Source organism: Nyctereutes procyonoides, unplaced genomic scaffold (genome assembly GCF_905146905.1).
Source record: "Nyctereutes procyonoides isolate TBG_1078 unplaced genomic scaffold, NYPRO_anot_genome, whole genome shotgun sequence".
Lineage (NCBI taxonomy): Eukaryota > Metazoa > Chordata > Mammalia > Carnivora > Canidae > Nyctereutes > Nyctereutes procyonoides.
Window position 1 is genome coordinate 28,600,869 of NW_026575142.1, and position 23,090 is coordinate 28,623,958.

The 23,090-nt window shown below is 43.9% G+C and overlaps 1 protein-coding gene across 4 annotated transcripts in view; it reads right to left on the bottom strand.

The window, feature by feature from the left end:
• Positions 1–22,319, bottom strand: part of GPD2 (glycerol-3-phosphate dehydrogenase 2) — a 140,655-nt gene extending 118,336 nt beyond the window's left edge. For 2 of the 4 annotated variants that reach the window (XM_055308240.1, XM_055308237.1), the window contains exon 1: positions 21,607–21,680. The gene's annotated coding sequence lies outside the window, so the exon portion shown is untranslated. Of the gene's footprint in view, positions 1–20,978; positions 21,078–21,606; positions 21,681–22,213 lie in introns of those variants that run through there. The other 2 variants (XM_055308239.1, XM_055308238.1) reach the window with 2 other exon arrangements.
• Positions 22,320–23,090: the final 771 nt, after the last annotated feature.

Genomic DNA, 23,090 nt, shown 5'->3' on the forward strand with positions numbered 1-23,090 from the left:
ATCTTCAGAAAAGCAAGAAAGAATATCCAATGGAAAAAAGACAGCTTCTTCAACAAATGGGAAAACAGGACAACAACATGAAGGAGACTGAAACTGGACTACTTTCTTACATCATACACCAAAATAGACTCAAAATGGATAAAAGACCTAAATGTGAGACAGGAAACCATCAAAATCCTAAAGGAGAACATAGGCAGTCTCCCCTTTGACTCAGCCATAGCAACTTCTTACTAGATATGTCTCTGGAAACAAGGGAAACAAAAGCAAAAATGAACTCTCAGGACCTCATCAAGATAAAAAGCTTCTGCACAGCAAAGGAAACAGTCAACCAAATTTAAAGGTAACAAACCGGGACCCCTGGGTGACTCAGTGGTTGAGCGCCTGCCTTCGGCTCAGGGCGTGATCCTGGAGTTCTGGGATCAAGTCCTACATCGGGCTCCCTGCATGGAGCCCTGCTTCTCCCTCTGCCTGTGTCTCTGCTTCTCTCTTTGTGTCTCTCATGAATAAATAAAATCTTTTAAAAGGAAAAAAAATAATAAAGGCAACCAACCAAATGGAAGAAGATATACACAAATGACATAAAAGTTTAGTATCATAAAATGTTAGTATCTGATAAAAGGTTAGTATCAAAATTCTATAAAGAATTTATCGAAGTCAACACACAAAAAAAAAAAACAAACAATCCAGTTAAAAAATGGGCAGATGACATAAATAGACACTTTTCCAAAGAAGACATCCAGATGGCCAACAGACACATGAAAAGATGCTCAACCTCACTCATCATCAGGGAAATACAAATCCAAACCACGGTGAGATACCATCTCACACCTGTCAGAATGGCTAAAATTAACAACTCAGGAAACAAAGATGTTAGTGAGGATATGGAGAAAGGGAAACCCTTTTGTGTTGCCGGCGGGAATGTAAACTGGTGCAGCCACTCTGGAAAACAGCATGGAGGGTCCTCAAAAAGTTAAACATAGAATTACTCTATGACCCAGCAATTGCACCAGTAGGTATTTATCCAAAGGATACAAAAGTGCTGATTGGAAGAGGCACGTGCACCCTGATGTCTATAGCAGCATTATCAACAATAGCCAAATTATGGGAAGAGCACAAATATCCAACAATTGATGAGTGGATAAAGAAGATGTGGTGTATATCTACAACAGACTATTACTCAACCATCAAAAAGAATGAATCTTGCCATTTGCAATGACATGGATAGAACTAGAGTGTATTATGCTAAGTGAAATAAATCAGTCAGAGAAAGACGTGTATCATATGGTTTCACTCATGTGGAATTTAAGAAACAAAACAGATGAACATAGGTGAAGGGAAGGAAAAATAAAATAAGATAAAAACAGAGAAGGAGGCAAACCATAAGACACTCTTAACTATAGAGAACAGACTGTGGGTTGATGGAGGGAGGTGGTCGGGGGATGCACTAGATGGGTGATAGGTATTAAGGTGGGCACTTGTTGTGATGGGCACTGGGTGTTGTATGTAAGAGATGGATCACTACATTCTACACCTGAAACCATTTTACTATACATGTCAACTAATGAAAATTTAAATACAAAATTGAAATTAAAAAATTAAAAATAAAGCATATGTGTGAAAACAAAGTATATGAGTATGCATACGCATACACACACACATACACACATGTACAAAGACTAGAAGGATATGCCCAAAAATGTTTAAATTTTCATCTCTGAATGGGAGGGTTACACATCATTTTTATTTTCTTCCTTATGCGCATCATTTTTAAAATCTCTAAGATGTGCATATATTATTCTTCTGCTGAGAAATAAAACTGTGTGTATGTATATGAGAGAGAGAAAAGTTAAAGGAAGAAAGGGAGGGAGAGAGGAAGAAACTTGAAAGAGCACCAGGCAGGCAGCTGACATTTGACTAAATCCCGTATCATCTGACCATTACTTGAGTGATTTTCCTGTTAACACACCTTTCCTCATTTTTTTAATTTTTATTTATTTATGATAGTCACACAGTGAGAGAGAGAGAGAGGCAGAGACATAGGCAGAGGGAGAAGCAGGTTCCATGCACCGGGAGCCTGACGTGGGACTCGATCCCGGGTCTCCAGGATCGCGCCCTGGGCCAAAGGCAAGCGCCAAACCGCTGCGCCACCCAGGGATCCCCCTTTCCTCATTTTTAATGAACTAGAGTAAAAGACCCACAAAAGAAAGAAAAAGGATACTTCACCTTTACAATTTATTTGGAATCTTGAAGCAAAAACTGGAAAATGTCACTGGATTATCTACCCTACTCTGAAGAAGTCTCCACTCTAACTAGAATGAATCTGCCTTGAACATCTGACACCATAACTATTTAAGCCTGAGTTAAACTACACCAAAACTAGGCTTGAATTTTTAGTTATTTCACATTACATCCTCTCAGGGATTTAAAGTTTAACACAACCAGAAATCCCAACAACTAATCAAACCAATGACGCAAAGCTGATCCAACGTGTTGGAACTTGGTGTGCCCTAGGGTTCAGCTCCATCAGAGCGGACTGTCTTCAGCCAACAGCACACCGGTGGGGGCTCCACTGTGCCAAGCCCTAAAGGAAGGCCACAGACACAGAGAGGGGACCGACAGGGGCCAACCTTCCCCACCTGCCCCTACTCTGTCACAATTCAGTGGCCACATGTAGGAACACTGCTAATGCTCTGTGTCCTTCCTTCTAGCAACAGGGTGCTGTCCCCGGCATATTCAAATGCTATCACTGACTGGTCAGGAGAATATTCTCTGCAGAAGGCAGTTGGCGGGATCCCTGGGTGGCTCAGCGGTTTAGCGCCGCCTTCAGCCCAGGGCGTGATCCTGGAGACCCGGGATTGAGTCCCACATCGGGCTCCCTGCATGGAGCCTGCTTCTCCTCTGCCTGGGTCTCTGCCTCTCATTCTCTCTCTCTCATGAATAAATAAATAAAATCTTAAAAAAAAAAAAAAAAAAGAAGAAGGCAGTTGGAATCAGGGCCATCAGAGACAGCATTGATCTGAATTTCAACTATACCACTTACTAGCTGTGTGTCTGATGGTGAGCCTCAGCCTTCTCATCCATAAAAATCTCATCTAAGTTAGATTGAGAATTTGAGATAATATAAATAAATATAAAAATACAGTATGAGAAATATATGTAAGATGTAAAAATACATGTATGATCAACAACCCTCACTTGCTAATACATAATATTACTGAGCACCTACAAGGGGCTTCCACATGTGCAGGGCCAAATTGGGGTGACAGGTTAGAGAAGAGGACAGAAACAGCCCACCACATGGGGTCATAACCCTGCTGTAGCCTAAGCAACACTTGACTCTGACCAAGCAAGCACACTTAAGACTCACACATTAGGGAAATGAATCCTGTTGCTTCCCTGAAAACACTGTAGACAGGCCTCTTCTGGCAACTCTCTAGCATCTCTTCCCAAAATAAATGTGCCCTCGAATAGAAGGTATACTGATATCTGTGGAGTGTTCTCTCAAAAATAAAATGCTATAAAGCCTAACACCTAACGCGGATCTAATTCCAGGCCAAGGGTTACCTGCTGCAGAGGCCACAGGGAAGCAAAGGCTCTTTCACTTTCAATCAGGCTCCAATCACGTGGAGTCCAGTGTTCTTACAGTTATCTCTAGTGGTTCAGTTGATGCATTGAAAACATTCCCCATAAAGAGGCTTGATCAAAGGTTTGTGGCCTGAGTCAACCCAAGTCACTGGGACAACTTTAACCCACCACAGTGGTTTGTTTTTTCCTCTATTCAGAATGCTTCATATTTATTTTTAGTTCAGAGAGAGTGAGAAATTGCTTTCTGGCCCTATCACAAACCCAGAACACCATCTACCTTAGAGAAAATACTAATATAAAACAAAATGCTATTAAAACAATTAACTCTGAGTCAATATTTTTTCAAAGAATAAAGATATTTCTCAAGAATGTATCCCTTCTCGGATGATGCCTGGCTCTCAGGATGTAAAAATCTGTACTAAGACTTTGGTTAATCTCACAGCAATAACCTGGGAACAAGGGTCAGTCTTTTTTGGTCATTCATTCAATGCATGTCAGCCGTGCCCAACAGTCGACTGCATCCCCTAAACTACATTTACCCATGCCCACAGCCTCCCCACCATTCCACCCCCACCCCCAGACTCCTCCACCACCGTCCTATGCCCCTCTGCCCTCCCTGGCCACTCTTCCTACCCATCTACACTAAGGAGTGACACCCCTACCACCTTGTTTCACACATCACATGTGCCCTTCCCACCCTTCTGTCACTAGCCTCTTACTGTTCACATCTGCTTTACATTCTCTCAGTTCTTTGTTACGTATAATTAATCAGTTTGCGTACGATGAAGGAAAGCAAGGTTTGAAGAGACCTAAAAAGAACTGGGCATTTTAACCAAGGTTTCAAAAGGCTCCACAGACCAGTCGCCCCGGTGCAAGCAGGCACCAGAAACCGCCTGACCAATCATGCTGCAACACTACCACAAAATGGCATTTGTCTGATGTTTGTATTCCTTTGTGTGTAACCAAAAAAATAATAATAATTACAACTCAGTGTAAGACAATGACCGTAGTGAGCAAAATCACCGGATAACTTAAATAAATCAAATTCACTCCATAAAAGATAAAGAACACAGGATTACATCTGCCTCCCATCCTAACTAACTACACGGTCACCAATTTTCTTCTGCATTCATCAGCTTCCTCAGAAAATTTGCCTCCACTGCTTAAGTAAAGAAAATGAGGATACAGAAACTATAATGTGGATCTCACAACAGAAAGGCAATATGTAAACTCAAATATGTATTGAATTTTCACTTATTCAACCAACATTCATTGGGCACCTCCTATATTAAACTGTGAGTAAAGAAAGATGAATAATTTATAGCTTCTGCCGTTAAGGAACTCATAGCTTAGAGGAGATTCTAAAACAATAAAAGTGATACAAATAAAGTTTGGACAAGGGGCTAGGGAGTAATCACCCATGGTAGGGAACATCATCAGGGCAGGTTTGTAGAGGAAGCAATAATTAACTCAAGTGCTGAAGGTTCACGAGGTCCAAGGTAAACACGAGCGAAGACACGGCGGTATGAGTGACTACTGTATTCTCAAGAATAAGGGGGTGCGGTACGGCTGGAGCCCAGGCCAGCGTGCGGGAATCAGGTGAGGAGGTGAGCAGACCACACGGCAAGCAGGGGGGCATCTCTGGAGCTCAAAGGATTTTTGGCTTTTGTCCAGGAGGCAACAGATTGCCAAGGAAGGCTCTGGAGCGGAGTTCTTGGCTGCCGCCTCCGTTATAAAGACTGTGCCTGTCGATTTATACAGGTTACATTAATCCTTGACAACATTCCTAGTAGGATTAGACGGAATCACATTTGAATATCAAAGACCACTCTCCATTCCAGGGTCCCTGAAGCAGTGTTTGGACACACTAAAAAGGACAGAAGTCTGGGAGCAGGGAAATCAGGAGACGGATGTGAATACCCAGACACAAACTCCTTGGGGTCCAAATTAAACCAAAGACCGTGACAACGGAGCGGAAAGCGCAGAGCCTACATATGTTTTGGAGGAAAGATTGCTGAGCTGACTGCCGCCGGGAGCAGCACCCCTTAGCTCCTACCACGTAACGGAAAGCACTTCCCCAGGGACTACACCACCATCTGGGCTTGGAGACACCCTCCGAGCACCTGATGCTTCTGGCCGCTTGTGAGCAACTCCCAAGGAGGCCTTTGTGCTCCAATTGGCCACTGAGCCATCAGGAGATGCCCTACAGATACTCCGAGGCCTTTGCTCACCCGCAACACACAGTCGGCACCCAGCCTCGCCCAAGACACCCCTGGGACCAATCCCAGCATGCTCCACAATCCTCTCCACCCTGCTCACCACCCGAAGCCCAATCTGCCCCGTTTCTCACCTTCTCAGCCCTCCTTCCTTCCCATCTGTCCTCTAGAACTCAAACTACCCTCAGCAAACTCCACGATGTCCCATTCTCTGAATGTTCTAAAAACACAGAGAAGGCAAGATTTAACCTGAACTGTGAAGGCTGAAGCCAATGAACACCGTCTTCCTAGCACCTCGTCAAGGGGACACTGTTAATACTCCACACTTAGTCTGATGTCCTGCCAGTGTGAACAGGGACGGCTTGTGCCCATCGCTAAAATATCAAAACACCTCTGACCTGGGTAATAACTGGCCCCTTTCCTGGGACCTTCCAATGATTAAGCGATGAAAGAGTTAGAATCTATCTCCCCAAAAGTCTTCCCAGGAGGTTGCTGCAGACCAAGGCTTGCAAATATTATGCCCATTCTATGTGAGTCGTAGACTCTGAGTAACAGCTCTGATCCAATCACAAAAGTCCCCCAGCCTGGAGATGAAGTCAATGTCTGTCCAGTTCACCTTCCAACTTCCCTAACCTGTTTCAAATCTTACCTACTCTGAAGTTCATGTCTTTAGACCTTTCCACCCATCATCCCTTCTTGCTGTGGCTCCCCCACCTACTGCAGCTTCCCTCATTCACTGATGACCTAAGCACCTGACCATTTCCTTTCCAAACATAAATGTTCTCATTCTTGCTTTCTTCTACATCTACACGGAGGCCCCAGTTCCTACATCACCACAGGTGTGGCGATCTCTCCGATTCCACCTCGGCCACCACCCCCACTGCCAGAACCTCTGATACCAGCATCACGAGTACCTGCACCAGCTTGGAGATGTCAGCTTCAAGCATCCCACAGCATAAACACTACCTTCTCTTTCTCCAGTTCATCTACTCTGGTTATTTCCATTCTAAAATCTTCCTGGCATCATCTGGCTTTCCAGTCCATTGACCCTTCAATTTTTTCCACTATTAGTTACAACCTCATGTCTCTTCCTGCCCAGCTTAGGGTCAAGGTCCTTCACTGGAACCTCTCCCTTGCAAGCACCCATTCCTCTCTTCCAGATTCTTACCTGGCAAATACTCAAGTTGGTTAAGCCCAACTATCTTCCTGCTCCATACCTCACCTAACAGCTGAAGAAACTGCCCGGGAAAAAAACACAACCCCAACTAGCCTCAATTTAAATTCATGGCTGCAAATCTCTAATGGGCAACCTACACTGATAGGCAATCCTATTATATTTCCCCAGGATGTTTCAAAATAGCTATTTCAAGTCTCTCCTTTTCCAAATTCTGTTTTACCTCTCTCCACCCCAACATCATCACACTTCATTAGGAAAGGAGAAGCCATTAATAAGAACTTCCCACCACCCAAACCACCACATATCAGCCTCTCTACACATTCTTTCTGTCCTTCCTAAATGTCCCTGTTTTGTCCCTAAATTTCCGTTCCGTTGTCATGGTCTTTGGTTTAATTTGGACCCCAAGGAGTTTGTGTCTGGGTATTCACATTCTTTCTACAGTCCTTTCTAAATGTCCCTGTTCCTAATAAGGACTAACCTCTTCATTTGAGCCCTGGATCTCCTTCCTTCCTGGCTCTTCAGGAATTGTACTCTGACAATTATCCATCATTCTCTGCTGTCTTCATCAGCTTTTCCTCTCTACTTAATCATTCTATCATCTCCTCTCTACTTAAACTCATTCTATTACTCTCTGGTCCTAACAAACCCTTCCCTAGCCAGTATCTCCTTCCAAGAACTTTTCCATCTCTCTGCATCTCTTCACAACAAAAATTTGTGAAAGAGTCATCTGTAAATGTTGTCTCTGCTTACAACTCCATTCAGTAAGTTTGTCACAGCCTCGCACTACTGAAACTGTATGTCAAATTGTCAAAAACACAAATGGCCTAGTTTTACCAAATGCAATTTCTATTAACTGACACAGTAGAAACAACTCTTTTAAAAACATTTTGAACTCCTGTCTTCAGGGATACCACACTCTCCTGATTCCCTCCTACCCCACCGGCAACTCCTTCTTCTCTTCTGACTAACACAGTGCTCCAACGGCACCCTTTTCTTCATATACATTCCTAATAGGTTATTCCATCCAGTATCAGAAAGAACCTATATGCAAATAACTCCTAACTCTGTATCTTCAGCCAAAACCCCTCCCAGAATCTCCAAACCCTATTTATCCAATTATGTAACTTACATCTCCAAAGGAATGTCTAATAAGTATCTCAAACATAACACAGCCAAAACAGAGCATTTTATATCTTCCAGCAAGCTTGCTTCTCTCCCAACTCTTCCCTTCCCAGGTTATGGCCCAGTTGTGCAAGTAAAAAAAACCGTAAGCCTTTATCTAGATTCTTGTTTCCTATCTCCAGATAATTATCTATCAGCAAGTTCAGTCAACTAACTCTATCTCAAAAACATATCCTAAATCCATTCAGTTCTTTCATCTCTAACACAACGCTTGTCCATATGCAATATAATGATTTCGAAGAAATATGTATTTGATCATTCATATGACCTGAGTTCTGTGAGCTACTCTAGCAAATTAGCCACACCTAAGAAGGAGGTCAGAAACTCCAATCTTTAGCCTGTTGGTCAGAAGCAGAGTTAGCAAAACAGCCTGGGATTTACAAATGCTATCTGAAGGGAGGCGTGGGGGTCAGTCTTATATGACGTAGTCCTTAACCCAACGGAATCTGATGCTACCTCCAAGTAGATAGTAACAGAATTGGCTGATGTGTGTAAGGAACCCCTGCACACACACTGAAACTCGGTGCAGGAACCCCAAAAAGACCATACAACTGCAATTCTTAAGAGGAGCACCCAAAAGGCGACAAAACTGGGTCTTGGGGCTGAAAAAAATCTCATACATAACAGTGATTTCCTTCAAAGCTCAACTCTACTCAACAAAATCTTATTCCTTAACATTATGGAATACCCTCTTGTTAGGGAGGAATTGATTTAAAATTATAATTAATTAATTTCAATTTGATTTTTCTTCTTGTAGTAACATAATGAAAAAAAAAGTTGACAGACACTGCTTTAGAGCAAAACCACACTGTTTCATTTTAATTTTAGTAAACAACCCTCTAATGCCTCACATTGCCATAGAATAATATCTAAATAAAAGGATTTATAAAGCCCTAGGAGACCTGACCCTTGCTTACCTTTCAAAGACTCTCTTAGATACTGTGGTAGGTTGAATAGTGGTGCCCAAAAGTTATCCACATCCCAGCCCCCGGATCCTGTATTCTCTTACATAACAACCACAACAAAAATAGACTTTGCAAATGTGATCAAATGAAAGATCTCGAACACTGTACAGTTAAAACTATTATTTTATCAATTAACTATTTCTCCAAAGTGTTATATGCAAAAAAGTAGACTAATGAGGGAAACCTCTATTTGAACTAGTTTTAGATATTGGAGGATCACTGTGAATTTCATTAGGTATAATAATGGCATTGTGAGTAGTAAGAAAATATCCATATACTTAGGATGCATAATGAACTCAATGAGGGTAAAAAATAACAGGACCTTTGGTATTTGTCTTATGGTCCTAAGGCAAAGAAAAAGGAAAAAGAGAGAGAGAGATAAAGCAAAAGTAGCAAAATTCTGATATTAAATCAAGGTGATGCATATGTGGAAACTCATTTTACTGTTTTTATCTCTATCCGCTTCAAAATATGCTTGAAATTTTTTTTTTGCTTGAAATTTTTCATAACAAATTCTTAAGCAGGCTACAAACTTATATACAAACCGTAATCCCAATGTGTGTGTATGTGGATAAAAAAATACTGTAACATGGTATTAGTTAGCATTTATTTCTGAATTGTAGGATGGCAGAGATTTATGCATTTTCTTTTGCAATTTTTAATTATTTTCCAATTTCTCTAAAATAATGTTACTTTTTAAATAAAACAAATCCCCCCCCCCCCAAAAAAAAAACAAAGTATCTTGAGATAGGGTGTCCTGGTGGCTTAGGCAGTTAAATGACTGACTCTTGATTTTGGGTTAGGTCATGATTTTTGGGTGGTGAGATCGAGCCCAGAGTCAGGCTCTGCACTGGGTGTGGAGCCTGCTTAAGATTCTCGCTCTTCCTCTCCCTTAGCCCCTCCCTCTTCCAAAAAAAAAAATAGATCTTGAGATAGAGAAATTATCCTGAATTATTAGGGTACCTTTCAAATGCAGTCACATATACCTTCATAAGACAGACGCAAAGGGAGATTTGACACATGTAGAAGAGAAGGCAACGTGACCACAGAGGCAGAGATCACAGGGATGCAGCCACAAGCCACTGAATGCCTAGAGTCACCTGCAGCTGTTCAAAAGGAACATATCCCCCCCTAGAATCTCAGAAGGGAGCATAACTTGCCAACACCCTGATTTCAGACCAGTGATTCTGATTTTGGACTTCTAGCCTCCTGAACTAAGAATAAATTTCTGGATTTTGGGGGTATTTTTAAAGATTTAAAGATTGTATTTACTTATTTGAGAGAGTGGGCGCGGAGAGACAGCATGCATGTGAAGGGAGGGACAGAGGGAAAGACTGTCAAACAGATTTCCTGACGAGTAAGGAGCCCAATGAGGGGCTTGATCCCACATCCCAAGAGATCACGACCTGGGGCAAAACAAAGAGCCTGAGGCCTAAATGACTGAGTCAGCCAGGCAGCCCAAAGTTCTGTTGTTTTAAGCTAATGAGTTTGCTATAATTTTAACAGTAGATACACATAACTAATACAGACACCTCTCACTCTCGCCCATTAGGTTTCAGGTTTATTTACCTTCTTCTGCCCAACAAATTCATCAAGAATACAGTCAGAATTTTGGCATCAGCTATCTTCTTAGCCTGGAATGCTCTGCTCCTTATCTTTGGACAGCTAACTCTTTCTTTCTGGTCACTCAGGAACCAGCTCAAATGTCAGCTCCTCCTTCCCAAGCCACCCAAATTCAAAACAACCACATAGTTCTCATCATCTGATATCTCTCTTCTTTATTTAATCATTATTATTTTCTTCCTTTCTCTCCCTCCCCAAATGAAACTCTACAAACCAAAGACTGTACCAGTTTTATACACCACTGTAATCTTAACTTATATAGAAAAAAATGCCTGACATATATTAGGTGAGTGATAAATTAAACAAATGAATGGATGATATAGATGGGGAGAAAGGATGATGGTGCCAATTCAATGAGAGGAGAAACAGCATTAGCATGAGGGTGGAGAGAGATGATGAGTCCTGTCCTGACCGTGGGACATCCAAGTAGAAATGTCTACTGAGTCTGAACTCAGGGAAGAGGTCTGGTTGGAGATGGTGGTTTGGGAATTCCCAAAATCAGGGATATGAATAACCTTGGTAGTGCAGAGAGCTTCTACAGTGAGAAGACCATGGACAGGCCCAAGAATTCCAATATTAAGGTGAAGAACCTATTTTTCCAAAGGAGAAACAAGGTGTCATACTAGCCTAGTAAAAGTTAAACTTCACAAAGGAGGGAATGAGCAGAATCACAGACATTTCAAGTAACAAGGTCCCATTGATTTGCCAGTCAAGGGGACACCAATAATCATACAATAACAGATTCTTCTAAGGGAGAAGCCCAATTTCCAACAGCTGTGGAGTGAATGGAAGGTGAGGAAATAGAAAAGCGATATACACAATATATTTTGGAGAAACACAGCTTGAAAGAGAAGAAAGTGAGCATGTAGCTAGAGGGGAATACAGGGTAAGGGAATAGTTTTGGTCTTGTTTGTTTTGTGATGGGAGAATCTTGAGCATTCTTCTAAATATTTAAAATACAGATGAAAATGGAGAAAATCCTTTTTTTTTTAAAAGATCTTATTTATTTATTCATGAGAGACACAGAAAGAGGGGCAGGGACACAGGCAGAGGAAGAAGCAGACTTCCAGCAGGGAGCCCAACCAGGACTCCATCTGAGGACTCTGGGATCATGCCCTGAGGCAAAGGCAGATGCTCAATCTCTATGCCACCCCAGCATCCCAAAAATAGAGAAATTTCATAGAGAAAGGAAGCTACAGGAATGGGAGATCTGAGTATTGGTGAAAGCCCCAACTTTGAATAACTCTACGTCTAACTTGGTAGTTAATAATGAAGACCAAAATATTACAAGTTGACATGATTATCTCTGATCTCTGTTTTCTCAGTATATAGGATGTAAAGCACTGTGAAGGGAACAGCTAGCTTCACCAAAAACCTCACAATCTCTTCTGCTCCCAGCTACACTACATTTTCCAATCTCCCTTGGCTGATAAGTATGACTATGCATCTGATTTCTGGCCAATGGTATGTGCAAGGAAGTGATACATTCATTGCAAGACTAAGTGTTTAAAAAATGGAGATACTTCTTCTCTATCTCCTTCCACTAACTGTATAAAGTTTAAAACAAAGCCCTAAGGAATGGCAGAGTCAATGAAAGGTTCCAGGGTGTCTAAATCCTCACATGGAGCAAAGTTATTCACCAATCAACACTATGATATGATCAAGAAATAAACATCTGTCATGTATGTACTTTTATGTACTCTCAGATCCTTCCAACAGTTTAGTTTACCCAAACCACTAACAATCATCTGATAAAGAAATGCACAAGTCTCTGGAGGCAAGAGAAATAAAAGCAAAAATGAACTCTCAGGACCTCATCAAGACAAAAAGCTTCTGCACAGCAAAGGAAACAGTCAACAAAACTAAAGGCAACCAACCGAATGGGAGAAGATATACACAAATGACATAAAAGTTTAGTATCATAAAAGGTTAGTATCAGATAAAAGGTTAGTATCAAAATTCTATAAAGAATTTATCGAAGTCAACAGAAAAAAAAAAAACAAACAATCCAGTTAAAAAATGGGCAGATGACATGAATAGACACTTTTCCAAAGAAGACATCCAGATGGCCAACAGACACATGAAAAGATGCTCAACCTCACTCATCATCAGGGAAATACAAATCCAAACCAAGGTGAGATACCATCTCACACCTGTCAGAATGGCTAAAATTAACAACTCAGGAAACAAAGATGTTAGTGAGGATATGGAGAAAGGGAAACCCTTTTGTGTTGCCGGCGGGAATGTAAACTGGTGCAGCCACTCTGGAAAACAGCATGGAGGGTCCTCAAAAAGTTAAACATAGAATTACTCTATGACCCAGCAATTGCACCAGTAGGTATTTATCCAAAGGATACAAAAGTGCTGATTGGAAGAGGCACGTGCACCCTGATGTCTATAGCAGCATTATCAACAATAGCCAAATTATGGGAAGAGCACAAATATCCAACAATTGATGAGTGGATAAAGAAGATGTGGTGTATATCTACAACAGACTATTACTCAACCATCAAAAAGAATGAATCTTGCCATTTGCAATGACATGGATAGAACTAGAGTGTATTATGCTAAGTGAAATAAATCAGTCAGAGAAAGACGTGTATCATATGGTTTCACTCATGTGGAATTTAAGAAACAAAACAGATGAACATAGGTGAAGGGAAGGAAAAATAAAATAAGATAAAAACAGAGAAGGAGGCAAACCATAAGACACTCTTAACTATAGAGAACAGACTGTGGGTTGATGGAGGGAGGTGGTCGGGGGATGCACTAGATGGGTGATAGGTATTAAGGTGGGCACTTGTTGTGATGGGCACTGGGTGTTGTATGTAAGTGATGGATCACTAAATTCTACTCCTGAAACCAATACTAAAACTATATGTTAAGTAACTGAATTTAAATATAATAAATAAATTTTAAAATGTAAATCTCATCAGCTCAGTTGGAACTATAAAATGCATTTTATCCTCAGACAGAAATACACATAGGAAAATGGCTTGAAATACTGAAAAATAACAGGACTTGGTTTCGAATCTGGAAATATTTAATGCTTAAGAATATCTGGCAAATATAACCAAATGAATGAATAAGAAGCCAAATAACTTTGCATATTTTCTATGTGTTTAAATCACATTTATTCTTGAACATTATATAATTTCTAATAAAGTATTGAAATGCCATGGCACTCCACCACGAAAAAATGCACAAGTCAGGTAAAAGGCTCAGAGATAATGCTAAAGGTTGGTAAAACTATGGCAGAAAATGGGAAAAGGTGCTGTCTAAATACAGGTAAAAGAACTGCCTCCTGGCTGATACTGGAGGACATTGAATCGTATGGACCTCCAATATGCATGATTGTGTTCATTTTCCCAGTAGCATTCACAAACCCAGGTGCAAGAGGGGGAAAAGCAGATTAGCACCAGGTCGCAGGTTGTTCCCACACCCATTAACACTAAAGATTTTAACAATGTCATGGGTTCCTAGAAGTTAGATTAAAAAAAAAAAGAATACCATTTTAGGCAGCCATGCTGTGCCATGCACTCGATGTCTGACCAAGTGCAGCATCGCTGGTGAAAACTGCTGAAACCACAGGGTAAAACATTAGGAAGTGGAAGTGTTAAAAGGCAAAGTTCAATGAGTCAAGCAGTGGGATCCAAAGCAGCAAAAAGCAGGAAATACATTACAGAAATCCTGGAAGGATTATCCTTTGATTCTATTCTTTCTTTACAGTTTTCAAGAGAGTTTCAGTCATACCAGGAAATGACTATGCGGCTTTGAGTGAGTCACTTAAGTTCTCTGGAACTGTGTTTCCCCGCTGATATAACAGTTCACTGTTGCTATATGAAATAATGCAAGCCAAGTGCTTAGCACAGTGCCTAGGAAATGGTGATTGCTCAATAAATGATCCTTGTCATTATTGTTATTCATAATAAAAAAGACAGAGTTGGGTTAGATCTCTAAGCTCTTTCCTATTTACAACTGTGAATCTATATTTTTTAAAATAAATATCCCAGGTACTTAATGATGTGCTAGGATGAGGGAAAAGGGTTAATACTAGCAAACACGAAGAGAGAAGGAAATGAAAATACACTTGTTATAACAGATCCTTTGAGCATAAGCCAGGAGGGCGCGGCAGAGAATGCAGCATCCTCCGCATATGAAAGCTACGTCTGTAGACACTGGGAGTAAGGAGATTCCAAATCTGGGGAAGAGGCAAAGGTAGGCCCAGAATCGAGGAGTAAACAGAATCCAATGAACAAGACTGGCCTAACTTTAGGCAGGACAAGAGTACTAAAATATTCCATGCTTTTATGGGCTTAAAATTCATGCAGAATTAAAATTCATACAGATACTACCTCCTTTCACAGAGGCAGACACTGAAAGGTGCAGACACTGACCAAAGCCCCGCTCAAGTGGCTGTACAGTGACTGCGGGGATGCTCAGGGACACGGTCCTCCCCAGAGGCTCCTTCTCTTAGCTTTACATAAATGACAGTCAAGGTTTGGTCCCTTCAGAATCCAGACACTTCTGATAAGGTGACAGGTTAATGTTATCAATCATCTCTTTATAAATTAATTTTCCAGATTCTATTCTGAGAGACTGGATTAGGTGGGCAGGTGGGAGAGAAGAGAGAAATTGATGAAAAGAGGGGAGCCCTCAGTGGCTACTAAATATAAATAACCTCCTCCTTTGCACGTTCCTCCCCTCCTTTTCTTTGGGGATTGCTTTCGTAACTTTGCGTCACCTGCAGTGCTTTCCTTTCCTCCTCCTAAATACAGTATTTTGGGCTTTCGAAAGTGCCAAACCTGTAAAGAAAAAGGGGAGGCCTGGAAAAGAGAAAACTTAACGTACCCAGTTCATCCGATTACCTGCAATGCACCTGCCTATGTTATCTGTCTAATCATAACTAACCCGTTTCTGTCACATGCTTCCTGAGTAACCAAAGGATAAAGGAATTACATAAGGCAATCATTTATTCAAAACTATTTATTACGTGTTCCCCACACACAAGGCATTTGGCCTAGGCATGTGAAATCTATAAAGTTGCGTAAGATCCAGCCCTTCCCTGCATGATCTGCAGAAAAGGAAATGATACGTGTTTTCAAATAATTAGCTTATAGGGCTGGAAATGAGAGACTTTAGAGTGGCATAAAAAGAGTAGTTGAAGGATTTAGGAAATGTACAAAACACTTCTAACTGAAGCAGTTTGGGAAAGCAGCACGCAACCGGTAGCCAGTGGTCAGGACATCCAGGGATTCATAGGATTTCAAAAAGGTAAAGTAGAAGGAAGAATATTGGTAGAGAGGCAGCAGTAAGAGTAAGACAGAAGTAGGGAATCCCAAGTAGTCCAGTGTGGCTGGATCACAGGGAAGGTCAGGATGCAACCTTGTTACTGGAGCACGACTAGAGAGGTCTATGAATTCAAAGACAAATATTTGGAACTTGATCCAATAGGTCAGAGTAGCCCACAGAAGAGTAGAGCAGAAAGTGGTATGATCGAAGTGGTTTTGACACTACCACAATGAAACAAACACCCTTTCTTTATCCAGTTTAAACAAAGGAAAATGGCTTCTGAGAACCTAACATGCCAAGCTTATTATTTTCATCACTCTCCAAATACACTTGTTTCTGTTGCATATAACCATCTGACTTAAGTGACCACTGGTGGCTTCAAGGTAAGTAATAATGCTTTCTAAGCATAAGTCACCAAGTCATTCTGGGAGGCCATCTCATTTGATAGTAGCAAATCTAGAAAACTCATTTTCAGAAAACAACCTCTTTGTTTTGGTTTGTGGGGTATGCTTTCCCCTCTATAAAACTTTTTTATAGTGGGATGTAAGTGGGTAATCAAATATGAGCTCCCACAGAGGACACATCACTATTTAAAGAATAGGAAGTTTGAAAAATCTAAATTAAAGTCATTACTTACAAAGCATCCACACGTTAACAAATCTCACTATTTTTAAAAATTTTTTAAAGAATTATTTATTTTAGAGAGAGTGAAAGGGAAGAGCATGAGCAGGGGAGGGGCAGAGAGAGAAGCAGACTCCCCACTGAGCACAGAGCCTGCCTCAGGTGGGGCTCGATCCAAAGATCACCAGATCAAGACCTGAGCCAAAACCAAAGCTGGATGCTTACTGACTGAGCCACCAGGTGCCCAGATCTCACTATTAAAAAATTAAGTAAATCAGTAGCAATTTTGCCAGAAAAAAAATTTTTAATATTCCCAAGTAATGTTTTAAAATTTTGTTAATACATACGTCACAATAAATTTTTAGTTAGGAGGGAAATATTTTCTATTAGTTTTTTCTCACTAATTTTAGTGAACCAACAAAAACCACAGCTTGACCTAATTAAAATCAGAAACCGTGTCTTATCTGCTGCATAAATCAGAAATCTGATTTTGAGAGAACATAAAAATGTCAACTAAAAAATGGAAAAGAAGAGCACAGATACAACCCAGGAAGAAATGTTTAACACAAAGATCCTATAAAAACCTCCAACAAAATTTGAAAATCCTGGAAAACAAGGGGAAAAAAAAAAAAAAAACCATGGTCACAATCATGTCAGAACACAAAATTAGAGTTCTGGACAAACTCTGACCACACTCAGTACCTAAACATCCTCAGGCATGCAAACCATCAGCCCCTACATTTCCTTTTCCTTAAAACTTCCTGAGATCAATCCCTGGTCAGATACTACAGGAAGAGATCTTCTCTGAAGTTGCTAGATGTCTTGGCTTGCAGCCACCTAGCCCTAGTCTTTCTCATTGAAGTTGGATCTGATCATCTCTCCCTCCCCATTTCTCTCCCCCATCACGTCAACAAGGAAATGTAGAACATGCCCTTCATTAGCAGCTTTGTCTTCTGCAACACAACCCCTTATGGTTTCTTATCTTAAGGTGTTAAGTCCTGATGGAATCATCTAAGTATTTGGATGAGCATCTAGAAACACATCAATAATCTTCTCAGATAGTTCCACTCACTCCTTCCCTATCTCCAAAAATAGCAATCCTAAAATTAGCCAGGTATGAGGGTCCCACACATAATTACTAGTAATTTTCCCCAGAAACATCAGATGAAAAATATATCCCACTACACACAACTGGATAAAGTAACAGGCCATGTGATAGATACATTTTTATAGAAGTGTGTTAAAAGTGTCAAAAATGGAGCATTACAATCTCTAACTCCAATCCTGAGCTTTAGAACTTCAGAGATACAGTGAAAAGTAATATTTAGTGCATATACAGAATTTTACTTAAGTTTTTAATACATTTCCACAGAAAGTTCATTTTTGAAAGTAAGGATTGTGCTGGCTTTTTAATGCACTGAAATACAAAATAGCAAACATTTTTGACACAATGATGACCTCCTCTTGCTGTGATCCTCCAGAAACTATAGCTTTGTGTTTTTTCACCACAAACTGTCTCAACCACTCGAGCCCAAATTAACATCTCCCCGGCATATCCACACAGTTAAAGCCAATATTCTACCAATGGCTATATGATTATGCAAGATCTTATGCTGGTCCCTAATTGTTTTACCTTGTTAGATAAACTTCCAACTCTCTCAAAAGCAAGACAACCATACTTTTCTCTTTTTCTAGCACTTGCTACTATATAATGCTACACAAGCCTACAGAAAACTTCATTCAAGAAGCCAAGTGTTAAATATACACTTGACCTTTGAACAACGCAGGGGCTGGAGTGCTGAACCCCTGCAGAGCTGAAAATCCACATATAATTTTTGATTCCCCAAAAACTTAATTACTAATAGCCTACTGTTGACCAGAGGCTTTACTGATAACATAAAGAGCTGATTAACACATATATCACATGTTCTATATATAATATACTATATTATAATAAAGTAAGGTAAAGAATAGAAAATGTTATTAAGAAAATCATAAGGGGCGCCTGGGTGGCTCAGTCAGTTAAGCAGCTGCATTCAGGTGAGGTCAGGATCCCAGAGTCCTGGGATCCAAAGGCCATCAGGCTCTGCTCAGCGGGCAGTCTGCTTCTCCCTCTCCCTGCCGCTCCCCCTGCTTGTGCTTGAGCTCTCTCTGTCAAATAAATAAATTTTAAAAATTAAAATAAAAAGAAAATCATAAGGGAGGGAAAATACATTTACAATGCTGAACTCTATTTATTGAAAACACTCCACAGGAGAGTTTGGACCTGGGTGGTCCAGTAGGTTAAGTGCCTGCCTTAGGCTCAGGTCGTGATCCCAAGGTCCTAGGATAGAGCCCCACACATCAGGCTCCCTCCTCCATGGGGAGCCTGCTTTCCCTCTGCCTGTACCACTCCTCATGCCTGTGATCTCTCTCTGGCTCACACCCTCTCAAAGAAATAAAATAAGAAAGAAAAGAAAAGAAAAGAAAAGAAAAGAAAGGAAAGGAAAGGAAAGGAAAGGAAAGGAAAGGAAAGGAAAGGAAAGGAAAGGAAAGGAAAGGAAAGGAAAGGAAAGGAAAGGAAAGGAAAGGAAAGGAAAGAACCCTACATATAAATGGACCCTCAGAATTCAAACCGATATTGTTCACGGTTGAATGTGTTTTCTTTTGTTTTTTTAAAGATTTGTTTATTTATTTGAGAGAAGGAGAGAGAGTACAAGGAGTGGCAGAGGGAGAGAGACAATCTCAAGCAGACTCCCGACTGAGTGTGGAACCCAATGTGGAGCTCGATCTGATGAATAAATAAAATCTTTTAAAAAAATGTTTTTAAATAATTAAAAAATAAAAAGGAAAGGGGTGCCTGGGTGGCATAGTTGGTTAAGCATCTGACTCTTGGTTTTGGATCAGGTCATGATCTCAGGGTCATGAGATGGAGCCCCACATAGTGCTCTGCACTCAGCATGGTCTGCTTGGGATTCTCGGACCCAATGCCCCTCCTACTCCTGCATGCATGCACGTGTGCACACTCTCTCTCAAATAAATAAATAAATCTTAAAAAAAAAAAAAGGAGAAATTGGATACTTATCTGGAAATGGTTTCCATCTGTAATAAGGGCTTGTCACTAACCACCTTCCCCCTCAATCACATGCACCAAAATAAAGGAGATCATGCCTGGATAATTCATGCACAACCTGCAGGAGCTAAATCATCTATTCTTTGTCCAAATCTTTCCATTTTGAATATAAAAAGAAAAACAGACAAGGAAGGAAGTTAGTATTTCGAAGTCTACTACCTAGCAGGTATATCACTAGCAATTTTACATGTGCTGTATCATACATCATTACCTGTATTTTGCTAATGAGACAACTGAGGCTCAGTGAGTTTGAAGAGGCTACCTAAGGCCAAAGTGTTATCTTATTCTCTTCCCCTGACTACACTCAGCTGGAGTTTGTCCCACAGTTCAGTCATTCACTGAGAAAATGTTTATTGAGCACTTACTACAAGCTTGTCACCACTCCTAGCATTAGAAACAGAAATACGGGGATCCCTGGGTGGCGCAGCGGTTTGGCGCCTGCCTTTGGCCCAGGGCGCGATCCTGGAGACCCGGGATCGAATCCCACGTCGGGCTCCCGGTGCATGGAGCCTGCTTCTCCCTCTGCCTGTGTCTCTGCCTCTCTCTCTCTCTCTCTCTATCATAAATAAATAAATAAATTTTAAAAAAAGAAAGAAATAGAAATACGGGTGAAGCAGACCAACCCTTCTCATGGAATTTACATTCGAGGGCTGAAAGACAGAAAACAACCCAACAGAACCATTTCAGAGTCATAATAGTTTGCCAGTGTGGTTTACTTACATTGAGAGTCAAATCTTTTTAAATAACTTTTATGAGATTAGATTAGAACTAAAGGGGGAGGGGTAAAACCCATGACAATTGATTGGTAACTGTAGGCCTCTGGTCAATTACCGAGCCCCCAACACATCTTTTAATAAATTAGAGCGAGGGGGGCACCCGGGTGGCTCAGTGGGCTCCGCGTCTGGCTCAGGTCACCTCAGGGTTGTGACTGTGAGCCCCGAGTCTGGCTCGCGGCCGGGCCTGGAGGCTGCTAAAGATTCTCTTTCCCTCTCCGTCTGCCCCTCCCATGTCCTCTCGCTCTTTCCCTAAAAGAAAAAGAAAATCAGAGCGAGAGAAAAAGTAGAGCTTTCACGCAGCTCAGAATCTCTCTACGAAGTGACTGTGTCCGAATGGACAGCTCCACCTCTCTGGTCGGTCGAACCTGAAACTCCATCTCTTATCTTTTGCGAAGATAATGCTGCTTTACTTGAAAAGTCGGACTTTACCAACGACGGGAGTGCTGTAACCTGACGCGGTCTCCCGAGGATCACGGGGCTTTCCACGTCCGCATCCCAAAGCTCCCCGAGCCGAGCCTGGCCCCGAGCAGCCCGGGGATAAGCGCAGGCCGCCGGCAGGGCTGGAAGTTTCGCTGAAAGCCACGGACGGCGAGCGCGCCCCTTCCCCCACCTGCTCAGGGACGAGTTCCTGAGTCCCGGGGAGGCCACACCTCGGGCCCGCGCGCCGTCAGCGGCCCCAGGGCGGCGTCCCCAAGGCAGCGCCCCGGGCTCCGCAGCCGGGCGGCGGGAGGGCGCGCGGGGGGGCGGGGGGCGCCCCGGGTTCCCCCGCGAACACCTCGGTCCCCCGGGGCCGTCCCACTGCAGCCGCGAAGGTGCTCCTCGGGGGGCCCTCCTCGCCCCGGAAGGGAGCGCCGGCGCCCCGCGGACCAGCCGCAGGCACGAGCCCAGACTTTGCCGCAAACTTTCAATCAGCTGCGCCCCCCCGCCCCCCCGCCCCCCCCCGGCTGCAGGGGCTGGAGCCCGGGCCGAGCCTCCTCCGCGGCCGCCCGCCGCCACCCCGCCCCGGGGCACCAGGGGCGCCAGCCGCGACCCCGGCCGGGCCCCAGGAAGCACACACCTCGGCTCGCTCCTCCCGCGCTAGGGCTCCGCGGCGCGCTCCGTCCCTCCGGCGGGGCGGAGTCTCCGCTCCCCCGGCCCGCGGCCCGCGCGCCGCAGTCCCTCCCGCCCGGCCGCTCCGCCCGCCCCCGCCGCCCCCGCCCCGCCCCCGCCGCCCCCGCCCCGCCCCGCCCGGACACCGCCCGGACCCCGCCCGGCCCGCGGGACGCGGAAGTGGGGGCGGGGCCCGGCCTGCGGCGTCGCCAGCGCCCGGCGGCCCCGGGGTCCCCGCCGCCCCCCCCGCCCGCAGCCCAGGCCGGACAGCCCGCGCCCGGGACCGCGGCGGATGGGTCGGCTCGCCCCGCCCTCCTCGCCCCTCCCCCGCCCCTCCCCCCGCCGCCCCGCGGCCTCCCTACCCGACCCTCCCCTCCCCCCGGCCGGCCTCTTGCCCCCCGAGGCCTCCCCATCCTCCCTCCTCCCCGCCGCCGCCCCCTCCCCCCGCGGCCCCTCTCCCCTCCCCCTCGCCGCTCTCCGCCCCTCCCCCCGCGGCCCTCCCCTCCCCCTCCCCCCGCCCCCCGCCCGGGAGAGCGGAGCCGCTCGGCCTCCTGCACGCGGGCGGGCCTGCTCACCTGAGGTCGCGTCGCCCGCCCCCGCACGTGGCTTCCCCGGGGGCCTCCCTGGGCCTAGAAACGCCGCGAGCCCACGGGGGCCCCGGGGACCTGCGCGGCCCGCGACCTGGCGGGGGGGGGGGGAGCCGCCGGGAGGCCCGGCCCCAGCGCCCGGAGGTGGGAGGCCCGCGCCGGCCCCGCGGCCCAGCCTCACCCAGGTGGGGGCCGGCCTCGCAGATGCGCCCCTAAAGCCGCCCCTGCCCACTGAGCATGCCCAGCTCACCGGGAACCGCAAGTGTCTAGGCAAGCCCAGGTGCACCCAGGGAGGGCGCGGATGGGGTTCAAACGGACCCCATTTCTCCAAGACCTTTCCGCCCACAGCCTCTGGGAGTTTTGCAAAACCTTATTTGCAAAATAAGGCCTTTCCAAAGGGAAGGCACCCGAATTAGTTTGAACCCAAATCGCGGTGGATCGCAACGGTGGGTTCTTGTCAGCCAATTGCTGATGAAGTCGCTTACTCAGTCCTTTAAATGCAGCAGAACCACTGTAATGGACGTAAAGGAGGGCGCAGATTCACTGGGTCTCAAATTCATAACTTCGGGAAACCAGTCTATACAGTGGACAATCCAGTGGACAATCCAGTGGTTCTCAAACTTGGGTACATCTTAGAATGGGAAGGAGGGCATTAAAATGATCTGTCCCAGGTCCCCACTCCCACACCAACTGAATCACTCTGCAAATGGAACATGGAAATCCTTACATTTTAAAACGGGCTCTGGAAGGGCAGCCAAGGAAGCCAGCAGCCAGCCACATCACCTAAGAACTTAGAAATCCAAGTTCTCAGCTCCACTCCCAACCACTTGGTTCCTAACTCGGGTCGGGTTGGTGCCGGGCTCTC